Source organism: Oxyura jamaicensis, chromosome 6, assembly GCF_011077185.1.
Source record: "Oxyura jamaicensis isolate SHBP4307 breed ruddy duck chromosome 6, BPBGC_Ojam_1.0, whole genome shotgun sequence".
In the NCBI taxonomy this organism is placed as follows: Eukaryota; Metazoa; Chordata; class Aves; order Anseriformes; family Anatidae; genus Oxyura; species Oxyura jamaicensis.
This window is the reverse complement of record NC_048898.1, coordinates 4,865,388-4,882,270: the sequence shown is the minus strand read 5'-3', so window position 1 is coordinate 4,882,270 and position 16,883 is coordinate 4,865,388. Positions and strand designations below refer to the sequence as shown.

At 38.6% G+C, this 16,883-nt stretch overlaps 1 long non-coding RNA gene across 2 annotated transcripts in view; it reads left to right on the top strand.

The window, feature by feature from the left end:
- LOC118169496 overlaps positions 1-16,883 on the top strand; it is a 149,898-nt gene that overhangs the window by 15,847 nt on the left and 117,168 nt on the right. For both annotated transcript variants that reach the window (XR_004752158.1, XR_004752157.1), the window contains exon 4: positions 232-420. This is a non-coding gene — a long non-coding RNA (uncharacterized LOC118169496). The remainder of the gene's footprint in view (positions 1-231; positions 421-16,883) is intronic.

Genomic DNA, 16,883 nt, shown 5'->3' with positions numbered 1-16,883 from the left:
AAAAAAAAAAAAAAAAAAAAAAAAAAAAAAAAAAAAAAACAGCTGTAAATGTAACTGATTCCTACGATGACTTGTGAAAATATGTCTATTTTATTGAAGGTTGACATTTCACCCAAACCATTTTTTTTCTGGGAGAGTAACCAGGTCATCTACAGGACAAATACATGTTTATGGATTCATCACACTGATGTTTGTTTCTAAGTGTTTTTGGTTTTGTTTGTTTGTTTCCAGGGAGTAGAAAACTGTTGTGTCTAAGTAGAGAAAGGATTCTTAGGATGAGAGACATGCCTCTGGAGAGATGCAGAGAAATGCAGCAGCAGGCAGGGAGGGAGAGATAGAACTGCAGCACAAGATAGGCCCTGCCTTGCACCTGTCATTACTGCCTGTCTGCTCCCAGCATGCCTGAATTAACTGTCATAGGTAAGAAGTAATTTCTTCTGTCTATGATTCTCAGGTCCTCAGTTGAGTATTTTACTTTTTAATCTTAAGTCCAGCTGCATTAACCAACTGAAACGCAACCTTTTCCATAATCCAAGGTAAGAATTTTTTAGTGTATCTACATGTAATTTTGCTATTGTAAATTGCTTTCAGGTGATGCAACGTGTTTTTAAAATATTTTCATATACCATTAGTTTTATGTATTTCTCGGGACCTGTACATGTGAGCTGAATAAACAAAATAGTCTGTATAACGCAAAATAAAGGGTATTGAAAACTGTCAGTGGGAGTATAAAGATCATTGTGGGATGGTGCTAAATGACATGATAGTTTAGAAAAATCTCTCCTAATATTCATACAATGGCATGTCAAACACATACTGGTCTTAGCAAAAAAGAGGTAGTTGCTTCCTCATTTTAACCCTGCCACAACCACCAGGCAGATTTACAAACTTCACGTTGGCAAATTCAATGTAATTGTGGCTATCTAATACTCTGTTACATTTTTAGCAAAATGTGTAAACATGAACCTGGAGATTTTGTGATGAAGAAACATGCTAGTGTTTGAAAAGCTATGAATTTTAAAAACAACTCACTAAACATAATAAATGGTAAGTTTCATAGACATTCTAAAGAAAAAATCTTGAGACAAAATGCAGTTATTTCTTCAAATTTCTGTGCTTCTTGTTTTGCTCTCTCTCCTAACTTTCCTTTTAGCTGTTCTGTAAGATAGAAGGAAAATCCCAACTTCTGCAAATGCAGACTAAGCTGACAGAACATTTTTAACCTCTCTCTTTATGTAGTACTTCAGGGTCGTTTAAATGTTTTGTGTTATGCCCTATGTTTAGAATTCGTATTTCAGAAAGTTTTAATATTTGATAGTTTTTAAAATATTGTTTTGAGCATTTCCCAGTTCACAACCTTTGTTTAGGGCTGCAGATTTTGGCCTTGTTAGTGTGTCTTGAGAGGCATCTATCGACTTCTCTGGAGTTGGCTTCTGGCAACCCTCTGTGGAGTGGCGGTTGAATTTATTTTAAATGGACATTCAAAGAATTAAGGAAAAGTTGAAGGCTCAGTATGATCCATCCACTAAATAGCTATATCAGAGGCTGAATACTGGTGACTTGACCATTGGAATATTCATGCCAGGGGCTGAATTTTTTGTGGCTTAAGATGCCCTAAAGAAAAGACTGACAAGATAAATGCAATTGTTTTGAATCTTCCTGTTTGGGGATTTCGCTATAATCTAGTGGAAACTTCTGTTAAAGACAAAATTCTGAATTGGCACCTCCTAGTCTGTACAGCAGTCTTCCTTATTAGGAAGAGAAGAATTTCAGTTCACTGATATGTTTTCAGTTAGTTGGAAAGTTTTCTGCTTTTGACAGAACAGCCAGAAGCAGAGGAGGGTTTGGCTGGTGTTCGTACTGTCAGGCAGCAATGTAGTTATGCCAGACTTGTTACGCTAGCCAGAACAAATGTTGTTTAGTACATCGCTTTCCTCTTAGCGTACTCAGAGCTGTCTCTCCAATCATTCTCTGGACAAAGCTGAATGGGCTGCCCCATTGTTGTGCTTTTCACAGAACATTGAGGTTGGAAGGAACCTCTGGAGATCTAGTCCACCCGTCCTGTTTAAATCAGTATCAGCTGTACTTCAGGCTGTTGTTGTTTTAAATATATCTAAGAATGGAGGCTCTTCAGCACTCTTTGGGCAACCTCTTTGTAGCATTCAATCACCCTTGGATTAAACAGCTTTTTCCGATGTTTAAATGAAAATCTAAATAGAAGTTACTTTTTGACCTGTTGTTACGCACCACTGAGAAGAATCTAATTTCTTTTCTCCCCCATCAGTCCTTTGCTGGACTCTCCCCAGTGTGCCCATGTTTCTATAAAGCTGCTTTCTGGCCATTCAGGCCCCAGCCTGTAGTGGTGTAGGGGGTTACTCCTCCCCAGATGCAGGGCTTGGCCTTTCCATTTGAACTCACTGACATTCCTGTTGTCCCACTTCTCCAGCCTGTGTTTATGCAAGGCTGCACAACCAGCTGTTCCTCCCAGTTCTGTATCATCTGCAGGTTTGCTGAGAGTGTCCTTTGTCCCATCATCCACAGCACCGATGAAGATGTTAAACGGTATTCCTCTAGTGACTTAGGTCCATCTGGACTTTGTGCTGCTGATCACAACCCTTTGAGCCTGGCTGTTCAGCCAGGCCTCAGTCCACCTCACCCTCCACTTAAGTAGTCTGTACTTTAGCAATTTGTCAATGAGGATGTCACAGGAGACGGTGTTGAAAACCTTGATAACATAAAAATGAGCAACGTTTGCTTTTCCTCATCTACTGAGCCATTGTTCTTCATCATAGAAGGTCACCACGTTATTCCAACATGATTTCATCTTTGGAAACCCATGCTGACTACTCACGGTTGTGTTCTTGTCCTTCCTGTGTTTGGAAATGGCTTCCAGGTGTGTTTGTTCTATCACCTTCTCTGCGAGTGAGGTGAGAATAAACAGCCTATAGTTTCCTGGATCTTCGTCCCTGCCCTTCTTGAAGAAAGGACTAACATCTGCTTTCTTCCAGTCCTCTCAAAGTCACCGTGACCTTTCAAAAGTAATTGAAAGTAGCCATGCAGTGAAACGATACTAGCTAGCTCCCTCAGCAATATTGAGCAAGAAAACAGAGGAAATGATGCAAAAGCAAATGGTCTGGGTTTTCTCACAACAGCAGGGTAAATAAGTGTTCTGTGAATGAATTTAGTTTTTCAAGTACAGTAAATAGAATCTTAAACGTGAAGGTGTTCAAGGAAATAACCTGGTATCCAACTGGATGGATAAGAATTCCAGTCTTTAAAGTATATGTAGCAAAAACGTGTGTTTCTGTATAATTTTTCTTCACAAAGAGAAGGGATGAACATGTGCAAACTCATTAAGATGGATTATTCTTAAGGTTAATTGAGATATATCCATCCGCACTAGCAGTCCATTTCGCAGTTTTGTTTGGTTACAAGTACAGCATTGGCAAATACATTCACCTTTATTCGGTGCAGTTTCTCTGAAGAAACTAGGCTGAGATCACTAAGAGAACCCTGTAGAACAAGCTATTTGTAGGCTTATGGAAATCTAACTGTGGAGGGTCATGGAATTATCCTTGGTATTCAGGTACTTCTGATGTTGGTTACTCCATTTACAAAACTCCAGGTTTTCTTTTGGAAGGATCTGGAATGTAGGGGCAGGAAAGTTAAGTTCACAGTCTGCTTCCGTCTGTGGCATCATGGTTTGGCCTTAGGAAAACAAATAATGATTTTTCCTGAGATTCATACTGCAGCTGTTAGTTCTTAACATACTAAGTACAGAAGGTTACTCTGCACACGGGAGCTGCATTTCAGTATTTACTAGGTTCTGATTGGAAATTATCTAATTTCTGGATTAAGGGTTTGAACTTGATGAGCTAAGCATCTTGTTCTCAATAAAAGTCTGTATCACACTTGAAATCAATGGGAGTTTTGTTTTCATGGCAGCTTCAGACTTGATTGTTGCATATTTGGTGTGGACAAGAAACGCTGGAGAGCATTAAAAAATATTTAAGGACCTTCTCAAAGAAGTGTGCCTACGATTGGATATTATCATTCATTCAAAACCAATTTTAGATGGCACACCTTAACTGCACTGTTTGCATTTGTACAGTTGGCCCTAAGGGTTTCTGTGTCTGTCTGTACTCTCATGGGGTTAACAGAACGGAAGATTTTCAAATGAGTAGCAGATAACGACCAGTACATTTATAGTACCAAATTACAATTTATTTGAACTTGCAGAAAGATCGGAGTTGGTGTATTTCTACTGCTCTGTGATAGAAATATTTACAAACAATTAGTATTAGGATTTTTATATATGACCATGGACCGAACTTGGCATTTTAGGTATGGAAATGTGACTGAATTATGGATAGTTGTTTGTTCAACCAGTTCTGTCAGTGAAGCAGAATGATGAAAAAACACATGGTATTCTGGCAGAGAGACTCTACTAGTAAATGAATGCTGAATTGAGCAATTAGGCAGGAAATCAGAATGAGGATTCACTCTAAGGCAACACATGGCAGATGATACAGAGCAGGACTAGAGACAACTGTTGAAACTGGCAGAACGTTGTCAGCACCTGGTAGTGTGATCTATGGCCAGTACAGCCAGCATCCTGGATCTGGGGACTTCAGCATGGTGTGGACATTTTTCTTGTCTCTCCTGAAACATTTTGAGTGCACCAGCTTGCTCAGAAGAAGCAAAAATGAAAAACGGAAGTGAAAGGAAAAGAGAGAGGTTTGGTTCCTTCGAGTTCAGTGTAGAAAAATGTTCCGTTTTGTTTCAGTACGTCTGCATTATGGGAAATAATTGCTGCATAGTGAATGAAATATCTGAAAATGAAATATTTTATTTGAAATTCTTCCATAAATATTATGGTGTTACAGGTCAGGGTAGTTACAGGTAGCACTGCAGTTATGAGCCCAGTCGAGTTGGTGGATTCAGTAATAATCACAACCTGATATTTGTGACAACTAAATTTTTTATTTTTTAGTATTGGAAGGAAATGGAACAAATGTATGCATACAGTAAACTTCCAGCCATTTTACTGCATAATCCTAAGTCTGTTATTCTCTGCAAGCCCTACAGAAGCCTACCACTAATTCTGAGTGCTCTCTGCTCACTCTCATCCAGCTGATCCTTGCTTCAGCTTCACAGTAGAAATTCAGTGGCACAAGGAGCCTTGCTCCAGTCTTCCACAGTTTAATTTCCACAGATTGTCACTGTATAATTCCAAAGCCTAAAAAGGCTTCCAAATCCTGCTTGCACTGTGTCATTAATACTCATCTAAAGTAGCAACATTCATTCAGAAAACTTAAAAACGTTAAAAAAAAAAAAAATCAGATCTCTCTGCTAGGATAAAGAATGACTTAAATCTTCCTTAAAGACTTTTCTGCATTATTTTGCAAATATTTTCCATGTCAGAAAATCTATGTAGTAACTTTGAGTCATAATTTAACTATCTTGAAAATGGCATATTACAATTCCACACCAAATGTCTGAATGTGATTATTTATAGCATGTGTTGTGGGGCATGAACACCAGCATGTGTGGTAGGGGTGAAGCTAAGCTGGTACAGTATCCCAGTAAGACCTGAATGTGTTCTCTGTGAAGCACAAGATAGCTCTGCTATAAGTGTGCTGTTGCTTCAGTTGTAGCCCAGATAGTTCCTGGGAGGTAGATGTGTATGGCTTAGCGTGAAAAGCAGAGTCTTGGACTCCAGTTCCAGTGTTCCTTGATATTTCTTGAATTAGATGCACACCATGAGAGAGGGTGTTAAAAGTTGTCATTTTAGTGAAAAATAGCTTTCTGTATAATGTCATCAGTGTCACAGAAAACGGAAAGTTCTAAAAATCCATAGGGGATAAATCCTCTTTATCGTTTCATATCATCTGCTTATACTTCTTCTTTCTACTGCTCCGGTGCTGGGAAAAGCAAACTCCTTCCTTTCAGGAGAACCCAGTCACAGCCTCATGGAAATTAAGTGTAGAGTGTTTACTGTGGGCTGTGAGAGTCGAGTGTTTTCTCACTTAGGGTTTATCTAACTTGCATAATCAAAATGAAGATTAAAAAGCATTTTCATGAAAATATATTCTGGCAGTGATTTGCATAGTAGCTACTACTATGCTGTTTGAATATAGAATGCTAAAGTGTGGCAAACTAGGTCAAATTCTCATTTGATAATCAAGCTCAGCTGTGCTGTCTGGTGAGCTGCTGTGTACCTAATAACCATTCCCATGCAGTTCAGCTGCAATAGGAGATGCTACCTAATCCTGCCATGGGAATGTGGTGGGGACTTAGCCTGCAGTAAGCAGTTACATTCAGGGGAAAGGTTGATTTTTGTTTTCTTTTTTTTCCTCCCAATCTGCTTATTAAATAAAGTGCTAGAGAGGATTGCAAGTGACCAATACTGCCTAACAGATAGGAGAAAACAAATACCATTCAGAACATCATCATTCAGTGATTATTACCAGCTAATACTGTTTGAGCATCCCCATTGTTGAACATAACCTATTCACAGAACGTAAGTCAATAAATGCATCAAGTCACATCCCACCTACCTTCCAGTAGTGCCTCACCTTGTGGTTCACTGTTTACTTCTAAAGATGCTTCACCTCTTTGTCACTGCTATTGCAAGAAAATAAAGCTTATGTAGTGCCCTGTATGTCGTAGTTATTTAAGCACATGCTGTGTAGCTTGGTGTAGTTTGCAAGATGTTCATGATGAGCTTTATAAATAATACTTCAGTATTTCATATTGATGACAAACTAAATTAGGATACAGTTTGTATAAGACAGTAATAAAGACACCCTCCTAAATAAAGGGCAGAGCAGCTGAAAACAAATGGAGACTAACTAGCACAGCCTAAACTAGTGCAATCAAAACTGAAAATTTCAGGAGGAGGTTTTCAGATAACAGCAAACCAGCAGCAACCTCAGTAATATTTGTGTGAATGATCATTTACCGTGTCCTCTTGGGTGTGGATTTGGGCTTATTTAAGAGGATCAAAGTCCAAGCCACACAGTTTTTTCTCCTCAAGTTGTACCTTTCAATGGCTAAAATAATGACGGTTTTTATTCAGTTACTTCATTTCTTTATTTTTCACATCTCTGAGACTCATTTTACAGATGATTTAAAAAAAAAAAAAAAAAGTGAAATTTTCTTGGCCTTCCTCCCCTGCCTTTTTTTTAATGGTGTCAAGCTTTCTTATTATATTCTAGACTCAATTATTCCACTAATATTAAGAGTATTCATTTGACTGTTCTTGACCTTCTTGCTGACAAGGTCTCTGCTTTGCTATCTAAAGAAAGGAACCTGAAGAACATTCGGGAATAAAATGACCTTTAAATGCCTGCTCATCTCAGATAAGGAATAATAAGGGTTCACTGGCTCCCAACAGATGGTAGGCTTTCCTTAGATGTCAGTACAGATTTGTTTCAATAAAAGAAGAGAAATGCCTACAAGGTATTTGTGCAGAATCCTGAATTTGGTAGCTAGGTAGATACTGACTTGAATGACATCTCTTCAGTGGGTAGTAGTTGAAGCTACCTGCAGTCACATTAAAGGGTGATTTCAACGGCACAGCTGGCTAAGCCTGGTTTAAATGTTCCAGATAAACTGTCATATCCTTCAGCCTTGTCTTATTGTTGAACATAAAATAGATGTAATTTATGAAAAGCTTGATATAGACTAGATTAAAAAGGACAGCATTGCTCAGTTCACGTAAAAACAGTTGATTCAAGGGCTGATGAAAACCCATGAAGGTTATCAAGTGTCTTCCCTTTGATATTTGCGTTCCTTATTTCAGTTCACGTAGCCTGCAGGTGTCAGAACTTGCTGTAGACACAAGCAATTTGTTTGCACATTACTCATTTATAGGCAGAGGATGAAAGTTCGATGGGAAATAGAATGGATCAAAGTATTTGTATGTTTGGTGTTTACAGTCCCTGCCAACCAACCAACCTGAAAATTGTACTATCTGGATAGCTTTGAGGAAGATAAAGAAATTAATTAAAATTAAGCTAGATGAAAATCTTACAAACCATACAATCTGCAAACACTGATAAGATGTGTTTTGTTCTTGCTCTTTAAACAATAGGTTTAAGTCTTTCAGGGGTTTTGTGCTAGCCAGCCAGAACAAGTAGTAAAACTTTTCTTTGATTGACAAAGCATTTCAATGCCAGGAAAACCAGTGTGGCTGTTTTCTCACTTTCAGAGACCAAACAAATCAAAGTCCAAAGTCCAATTGGTCATGTCTGACTGAAGGTGATAGTAGTTTTCCATATTTGTCCAAGTTGGTGTGCCTATTTTTGCCCAAGAGTGTTGTGCAAAAGTGTGTCATGCCACTGCAGCACTTGTGGCTAGTGTGATTTGTTCCTGCTTGATGCTTAAAATCAAGGAAACTGTATCAATACCTGATTCATCATTGATGACACACTATGCTTCCCCTTCAGAAAAGGCAAGCTGCCTGGTTTTTTTTAATTGCTTCCCACTCAGAAAAAAACAGCGTAGGAGGGGAATAAAGGTCAGTATTGACATCCCAGGTCGCCTTGGGGTCACAGGAAGAATCCTTTGTTTTTCAGTTTAAAACCAGTGCAAAGAATCATTCAGTTTTTCTAGTGGAATCAAAAAAGCAAGGCTCTAACTTGTCTTAGCAAAGTGTGAGGCCCTTTCTGAACAGGTGATAGTAAAGGATTGTTCAGTGATGAAAGGCAGAGTCTGACGAAAGACATTCTCATGCTTGGCAAAAACGGTGCCTTGGGGAGAAAGGTTGGCATCTAGGGGTAAGGTGCTCTGAGAAAGAATTAAAGTTACCTTTAAAGTGCCTGTCTTCCTTGTGACTGGCTTTTCATTTGCCTGGGTATAAATGAGATCCTATGATGCTGTGAAGATCAGAATTTTTCTCCTGTGCTTGTTTGAGAGAAAAAGTTGATGTCTCTTTGCAGCCTGTTTGAAATTTCCTTGTGTTAGCAACTGGGGTAATCCAAATGGATATGGAAAGAAGTGCCATTTAGGGAGGGAGCCAGAAGGAAATACCTGTGATCTTGCACTAGGTTTTGTTTTAGGACACCTGGGTGATTGTGACAGTCAGTTCAGAGGAATCAGACTGACACTGATGACAGAATTGAGTACAATACTAGCCTGTAAAGTATATGAAGAATCAAGACACAGATGGTAGAAAAGTTTGTGGAAGACTTCAGTTTTTCACAACTTCAGTGATTTCCCATAACTTGAGTTCTTTTGCTCCAAGTGTATGTTTTAATGCCACTGCTCCGCTTTGTCCATGCTTATATCCAAGGAGACCTGCTATTGCTACAGTTCGGGTTCTTTTATTTCAGAGCCTGAAAGAGTTTTGCACAAAGGTGGGGTTTCTTGGAATGTCAACCTAAAACTAGAGGGAAAAAGCTGCCGTTTAATTTTGATGAGACATCCTTGAAGCCAAGTTGACAGTAGCTGAAAGACCCATGCCATGTCTGCAGAGACAACTATAGCTTAAGTCGGTAAAAGCTAGCAGAAGAAATGGAGACCTCATTGCTCCTTCTACTCTGGTTTCTCATGTAGTAGTTTTCTGCAGTCTGCCTCAATTATAGCTCTGCCATCAGTTCTCAGAACTGCTCCATGAGCACTGAGGATCGGCATGGAGCTTAGTCTCAGCAGCAAGTAACAAGAAGACATGAACATTCATTTGCTGCTGGAACTAGGAAGCAGAAAGAAGGTTTGATCTGCAGTCCCCAAAGAGTGTGCTGGCTTCCATTGCCTGCTAATGAGCTGTACTTCCATTTCCAAGAAGGAAATGTTTATTTGCTCTTACTGTGTTTGGAAACTTTTACTGTGGAAATGAGAGATTCCAAGAAGCAGAGGGTAAATGCAGATAGCTTGTCACTGAACTGTGAATGGGCAGACAACGCTGTTTTCTAGTGGCTTGTTGGATTGTTATTAGCAGTGAGAACATAGCCACTTCTGGGTGGTTTCTTTCAGTGTTTAACAGTAACAGTAGAAGCCCACAGAATCACAGAATTTTCTAGGTTGGAAGAGACCTCAAGATCATCAAGTCCAACCTCTGACCTAACACTAACAGTCCCCACTAAACCATATCCACAAGGAAGACAAGGAAGACAAGGAAGTGGGCTGTTCATCCCTTTTGCACAATCATACTAACAAAAGCAGCTGTGAAGTTGCTATTCAGATCAAATCTTTATTTCTTTAAATTTTCTTTTCCATCGGACAACGAAGGTAACTAGAAACGGGTCCAAATTTGAAAACCTCCAGTAAAATTTCTATTCTTCTAAAACTATTTACTCTCAGGTCTTTAGTTTTCTAAGGTGTGAGGAGTAACAGGGTAGAATTCTGGCTGTTTTCTATAGCATGACAAAGACTTAATAGGCATGCAGGGATTTCCTTTCACAGTTCCTCTGTAATAAATAAAAAAAGCCTCCATCATCTGTGCTTCATCTAACAGCCTAGTTGCTTTCTCTGGATTTCAGATTTTCAGAGGATGTGTGTTACAGAAGTATTATTTTAGTAAACTAGAACATCTCCAAAATACCAGCTGCTTATCAAACACATAGGGCCCTTTGTTCAGTTTTTGCCCACAGTCAAACCTGTACAAGACAATTACCAGTTTTCTCTAAGGGCAAAGTTGTCCTGCCTGACAGTACTTCTAAGTAGATGCTTGTGTGTAATCATCACGTAGTGTTTGAGCTAAAATAAAAACTGGGCTTCTCTCAAAAAGCAAGGTAATTTCTAACATGATGAAAGGACCTGCTGAAACGATTTTAAAATGTGTGATTATGTTTGGGCAGTTCTGCCTTGCTCCATATTAGCCAAAAGAAGAATAAACCAAACCAACAGATTTTAGGGATGAATGAAGTTTAGAAAGAAGGCTGTGCCTTGCTATGATTAGATGTGGAATGAAAAGGACTGAGGGAAACAACCCAAAAATCTATTTGTCTATCAGTAAAGACCAGGATTACTAATTAATTTTCACTTACCATGTTGCTAACTACTAAATATATCATGTTCACTGTAGTGAAGAAAGGAGTAATTTGATTGGCAGTTACTTCACATTATAAATTACTCATCATTAGGTCTAAATGTTACATTTAAGTTGGGCATAAGCATGTTATGTTGTGCATAAGCATGTTACATACATGCATGCTTGTGTATCTTTATCAAAACTTTGTGTTTCATTTATGACTGCAGGACTTAATATGGATAAGCCCCATTTTTGAGAAATTTAAAGCTGAAACACAAAAACACAATTCATTTGTTTTGAACGTGGCTTTGCAATTTTTTTTTTCCCCACATAGTTTTGCAGGTGAAAGAGTTAAGATTTAGCCTAATTCTACAGTAGATTTATGATTGTTGCTGCAGGCAAAAATTAGCTTAGCAGCTTTCTTAGCAACTCCATGTTTTTCTTTCTGAACTTCACTTTCATCTAGCAGAACTGTAAATTGCGTCTCAACAGAGCAGGTAAACTGAAGGTAAAGGAGAAATTTAAAGTGCTGAATCACATTACTTCTTTTTCATGAAGGTGGGAAGATTTCTGGAAGAGCAGGTCATAAGCTTAAAGCTGTGGGGGTCAAAATGCTGTTGAAAAAGTAAGTATCTTTTCCTGGGGGCATTTTTATGGGGTGGTGGTGTTCGTTTGTTTTATTTTTTATTTTTTTTATTTTTTCATTTTTCTCCTTAGAAAAGTATTAAGCAAGAGTAATACAAAATCCTAGTCAACCATGTGCCTTGCTGCAGCCAAATAACTACTTAAAAAAATGAAGTTGTTGCCTAGTGTAGATTTTATCCACAGTGCACGACATTTGTGGAACAGGCCTGGATGGTGTCTTTGCCTTCATATAGGTACTGCTCTAAGGTCAGTTTGAAAATGTTAATTTCTGTTGTGCTGCACAGAGCTGTCTGTTCTTCAGTTCTATATTGAGGGCTGTTGAGGTAAAAATATTAGTAAGGCTTGGACTTGGTGGCACTTAGTAATGACAGTAACCTACACCATGAATGTTGTTTCGTGTCAACTGCTTCAGCAGTCCATAGCCACGGTGAGAAGGTCACAAATGTTGCAGTGCAATGTACCCTGGTGCTGGCCAGCCCTGGCTAGATTTCACTTCTTAACTCTTCATAGATACACATGCAAAGGGTTTTGAACCCTGTACATTAGATGGATAGTTAGTATTACAAGGCAAATGTGGGAGGACTAAAGAGTTTAGGATCAGATTTATGTCTTCAGCTTTGCCATCTGCTCTGTCAGTGACCAGGAGCAGGACACTCAGTACCCATCTCATTTGTCACAGGCTATTGCTAGTTTTGTATACAAAGCAAATTTCTCAGTTTGTGCTTTCCAAGTCTGTTCTCTCCTGTCTGATGTGAAACAAACCTCTGCTTAAAAAATTCCTTTCCTATTTCTGGGGCTGTTGGATGGATTAGGAAAAAAAAAAAAAAAAGAAAAAAAAAAAAAGAAAAAAAAGTAAGGCTCAATATTACTTACATATTCATAACTATGCATATATGTATAGTAACCATGTAGAAGTGGTGGAATTATATAGTTGAGAAAAGGTTGAAATGGCGCTAGAGTTAACTTGTTCCTGTTGAACCCACACCAAAGAACAATGATATAAATTGTTCCACTTTAGCATTCCTGAGAAACAGCTCAAGTATGAATGTAGCCAGCTCAGGTCCTGGGAGATAATCCAGTTGCAGTTGTTACATGTAAGTTTCTGAGACTTGTGGTGAAAAATATGGGAGTGAAAAACTCCAAAAAAATGACCTGATGGAGAGTTCAGGGCTTATGGCAATAAGTAGATTTGGGTGAAACAAAAGGTAAAACATTCGGGAACATATACAGATTTATGTTAAGGACTGAGAGACTGTCTGAGTCTCAACTAGATGATTTACAGGAGAGCAGCTCTGAGAGGAAAAAACAGATGCTTTGAAGTTGCCTGAGGTTGATCTGCCAGCTGCATTCTGGATCAGGGCATAGGATGGTCTCTGCATCTCTAACTGTGTTTGTTGTCTTCTAGCAGTAGCAGAGAGACTTTTGCCCTGCTTGTGGTAGGAGAAATAGCTGCGAGAATTCTACTCAATTTGACAAAAATTGTAGCTTCATCTTTAAAAACAGAAATATTTTTGATTATTTATATGTAGCACTTTAAAGACAGCCTTTCTTATGTAGCCATAAGACTCCTGCCTGAACTGTCATCATTTCATATCTTTGAGATGAATACACTTACCTGTAGCTTGTCAATTTGACTATGTAATATCTTTTTTTCACCCTTTCAACTTAATACCCCTTCTGAATTACCTCACTCTCTCTCTTGGTCTTCCACAGTCTGTCTTGACATGTTCTGTCATTTCTTATCCCCTACGGATGTGATACCCACTGCTTAACTGCTCATCACGGCACCTTGTCCTTCCACTTAGTAGTTTTTCAAAACATTGTTGTATTTCTTCCAGCATCACTCCTACCAATGTGACCAGGTAGAGTACCAAAAATAATCTCTAAAGCTTCCCTGTGTTCTTCCATCGTTAGTGACAATGCCCCTCTGCCATGATGCATACATACAGCTTGAGGGAAGCTAGGTGGCCATCATCACCATATTGCTGGTTTTCACTGTGATCCATAATGCGCTCCCTCATCTGTCTGTCTTTATCTAGGACCTCTTCCTTTGTATTTAAGTTGCTGTCTTTTCAGGAGTAAGGCAAAGCTGAGTGAGTGATTCTTTTCTGTTTTTATAGCAGTTGCAGGATCTATGTAACCTCTTTGTGCAGGTGCTGAATGACTTGGGCAGCTGGTGGCACTGATAAAACGGAGGTGTTTTTGGTAGGCATTCTGGGCTCTTTCAGTTTCTCAACAAGGCATGTAAATTTTATCTCTAATACAGATGTTTGTATATTCCTGTGCTATCAGAGGCTCACCATTTGTGTACCAGCTCTACTCTATTTGTACAGCATCATGGCAGAGGTTATGGGACTAGGACCATAGGTGGCTGTGAGAAAGCTGCCAGATAATTCCAGGAATGGCAGCTGTTAACATGACATTATTACTGGTGGGGCTTACTTCTCTGCAGTACCGTGCTGCTTGCTCTTCGTAGATGTGCAGACTGCCTAGTGCTAGGTGTGGGGATGGCTTGATGGTGGCCAAGGCACACAGTGCAGCGTCCTTCTTCTGCTGAAGGTGTGCTGGGGGCGTGGCCATGTGTCTGGGGAGGCTGGGGCCATCATCCAGCGGTTCTAGATCTGTCAGTTGCGTTTCGTCACCCAGTGAGTAAAATACCTGTACAGTTTGGGGTAGTCTTCTAGCTCAGGGCAGAACATTGTCAATTTTAACCCTACCAATTTCACTGTGTTCTGGCAAGGAGAAAAAAGAAAAGAAAAGAAAAGAAAAGAAAAGAAAAGAAAAGAAAAGAAAAGGTAATGCTGATTTTTCACTGGACCTGAAACAGTCTTTAACCTGGGCATGCAAAGTCTTGTTTGATGGAAGTGCTCTGTGTATTCCGTTACTAAATGGAGGGGATTTATTTTGACGTGTTGAATGAGATTGCAAATATTAGCACTGCTCTTTGACTAGGTGTTTTCTTTGAGTGCCTCAGTATTTTGGATTCAGTTTAAAATTGAATTTTTGGTTGTTATGCCTTTCTCTCAGTCGGGCTACTTCATCATTTGCTGCTTACTCAGAGTGAAGTAGCATGATTGCTCACTGATTTGAGCACTGTTGTCAGTAGGAGCCTTGCAATTGATATTAGCGGGTTTTAGAAAGGGAGCATTATGCATAATCTAAATTCCTCATGTTGGCTGCCTGTGAAACAGCTGATTGATTTAAATATCTTCATTGACTTTTAATGGCCTTAATATTGTTGTCTCTGTTATTTAAATCCGATGTCTTGAACCTTGTTTTGACTAATATTTGAACTCAAGTATCCAATTCTGTCAATAGCCTATTCATTTAAAAAAAGATTATCTCTGTAAAAATGCTATTAGAAGTGCATTCCATTTGTTCTTAATCTGTGTATCTTGAAAAGGATACTTAGAATACATGATGTTTATCTTTTTTAATATTTTTCTGACTGAAATTTGACTAATTTCCTCCTGTTTTGTGAAGACAAAACATTTTCCAGGTGTTGTGTTTATCTGTAATACCTAAGAATATTTGTAAGAGGAGAACTTGCTATTTTTTACTCATAATTTTCTACATTTTGATTTATATTTTAAATAACACTGTGATCTACTGTACTGAAGTGCTCAAAGTATATTTTGTAATGACTCTTCCTTATCTCTATTAAAATTTATTGAAAGCTTGAAAAGATAGTGTAAGAAACATTTCAGAGTAACATGGATACAATAGAATGGGAAATAGCATGTATTCCCATCAAAATTTGTGATTATTGTTGGAGTTTTCATTGAAATTAGAGAAAGATCATTTCACATTTTCCTGCAGCCTGTTTTATTTAGTAATGTAGAATTCTGGTGACTAAGTACAACCTTTAGTCTTTTTGCAGGCTTCCAGGAAGAAAGCTTGCTTTTGTCCATTAAATTCAATATGACTCAAATTACTGTATAAGTTAACAAAGTGAAATAGAATAAAGCATAAAGTATTTCAATGCAAATTATGAAAATTCAGGGAAAAAAAATCCTAAATACTGTTGTTTCAGTACTCCCTGTATACATTTAAAGCAGTCATAAATGTCCACTCACTGTTTGATAATAATAGGAAATCTCTCCTTGGCCTGTATTGAGGTAGTCAGTTCTCCCCCTGGGTCAGTCAGTCCCTTTCCCTGTGTGCTGTTCCTCATGGAGATGTTAGAGGAGGTTTAGGGATTACAGGGGGCCTTTGGTTACAGCTGTGGTTTATGACTGTCAGTTAGGTCAGGTAATGGTGGGTAGCAGCGTTCTACAGAAAATGGGGCTGGAAATGTTTTGGGGATAGAAAGTGGGTTAAATTTCTCTGTAAGATGCTTTCACTGAAGTTCAGGGGCGACTAGACTAACATCAGTTAGTTTGTTTATTTAATCATCCACAGGATATTTCAGGGGAGAAGAAAAAGAAATATGAATAGCAAAAAATACAAACACACCCATACAATGTTACGACCTCTTTTAATGTTTTGATTCAGTTGTATTGAAGTTGTATGTCATGTGCAGTTGTGTTAATGTGGTGTAAAATATTTGTATTCATATTTTAGTAAGCATTTTTGCTACCTTCTATTAATTTTGTTTTCTTCAGAATTAATCATTTCTGTGCTATTTATGCTCAGTTTAATGATTATTATAAGTATTCAAAAATTAATTCTATTTTCTATTCAAATGACAAATGGATTAAGAATCTAAATTATGAAAAATAGTTGTCCAATTATCATCTGGTCATTAATGTTCGTAAATAATAGGATGTTAAGGAAGACATATTCCATCTGCAGTAGCTGCATCATCTTTCAGACTTAAGTGGAGGTCTAGAAGTTCTCCCACGGAAAAGAACTAATTTCTCATAAGAGATTGCACTGATGTAGTGCATTTCATGTAAAAGCCTCATTGCTTTTATAAATATCATTATTATTCTTTGTCGATGTTACAGTAACGTCTAGAATCCCCAGCTGAGATAATTTCCCTTCGGTGCTAAGCACTGTGTGAAATACAGAGTGAGGCATGTTCTACCCAAACGTGCTAATGTTGGCGCTTGCTTTGTGAGTGTGTGCTCTGTGCAGAGGAATTACGCTGAACAGGAAGCTCCCTGCTCCGAGCTGATGGGACAGGCAGGATAAAGGGCTGCCCCCTCCTGCGGGAGAGGTGTTCCTCCAGGGAGCATGGAACAGAAGGAGAAAGTGTAAGTTCTGAGTACAGCTGCCATTCAGCAAGATGCTTCAGAAATACAGGTTTGGTATTTCTGGT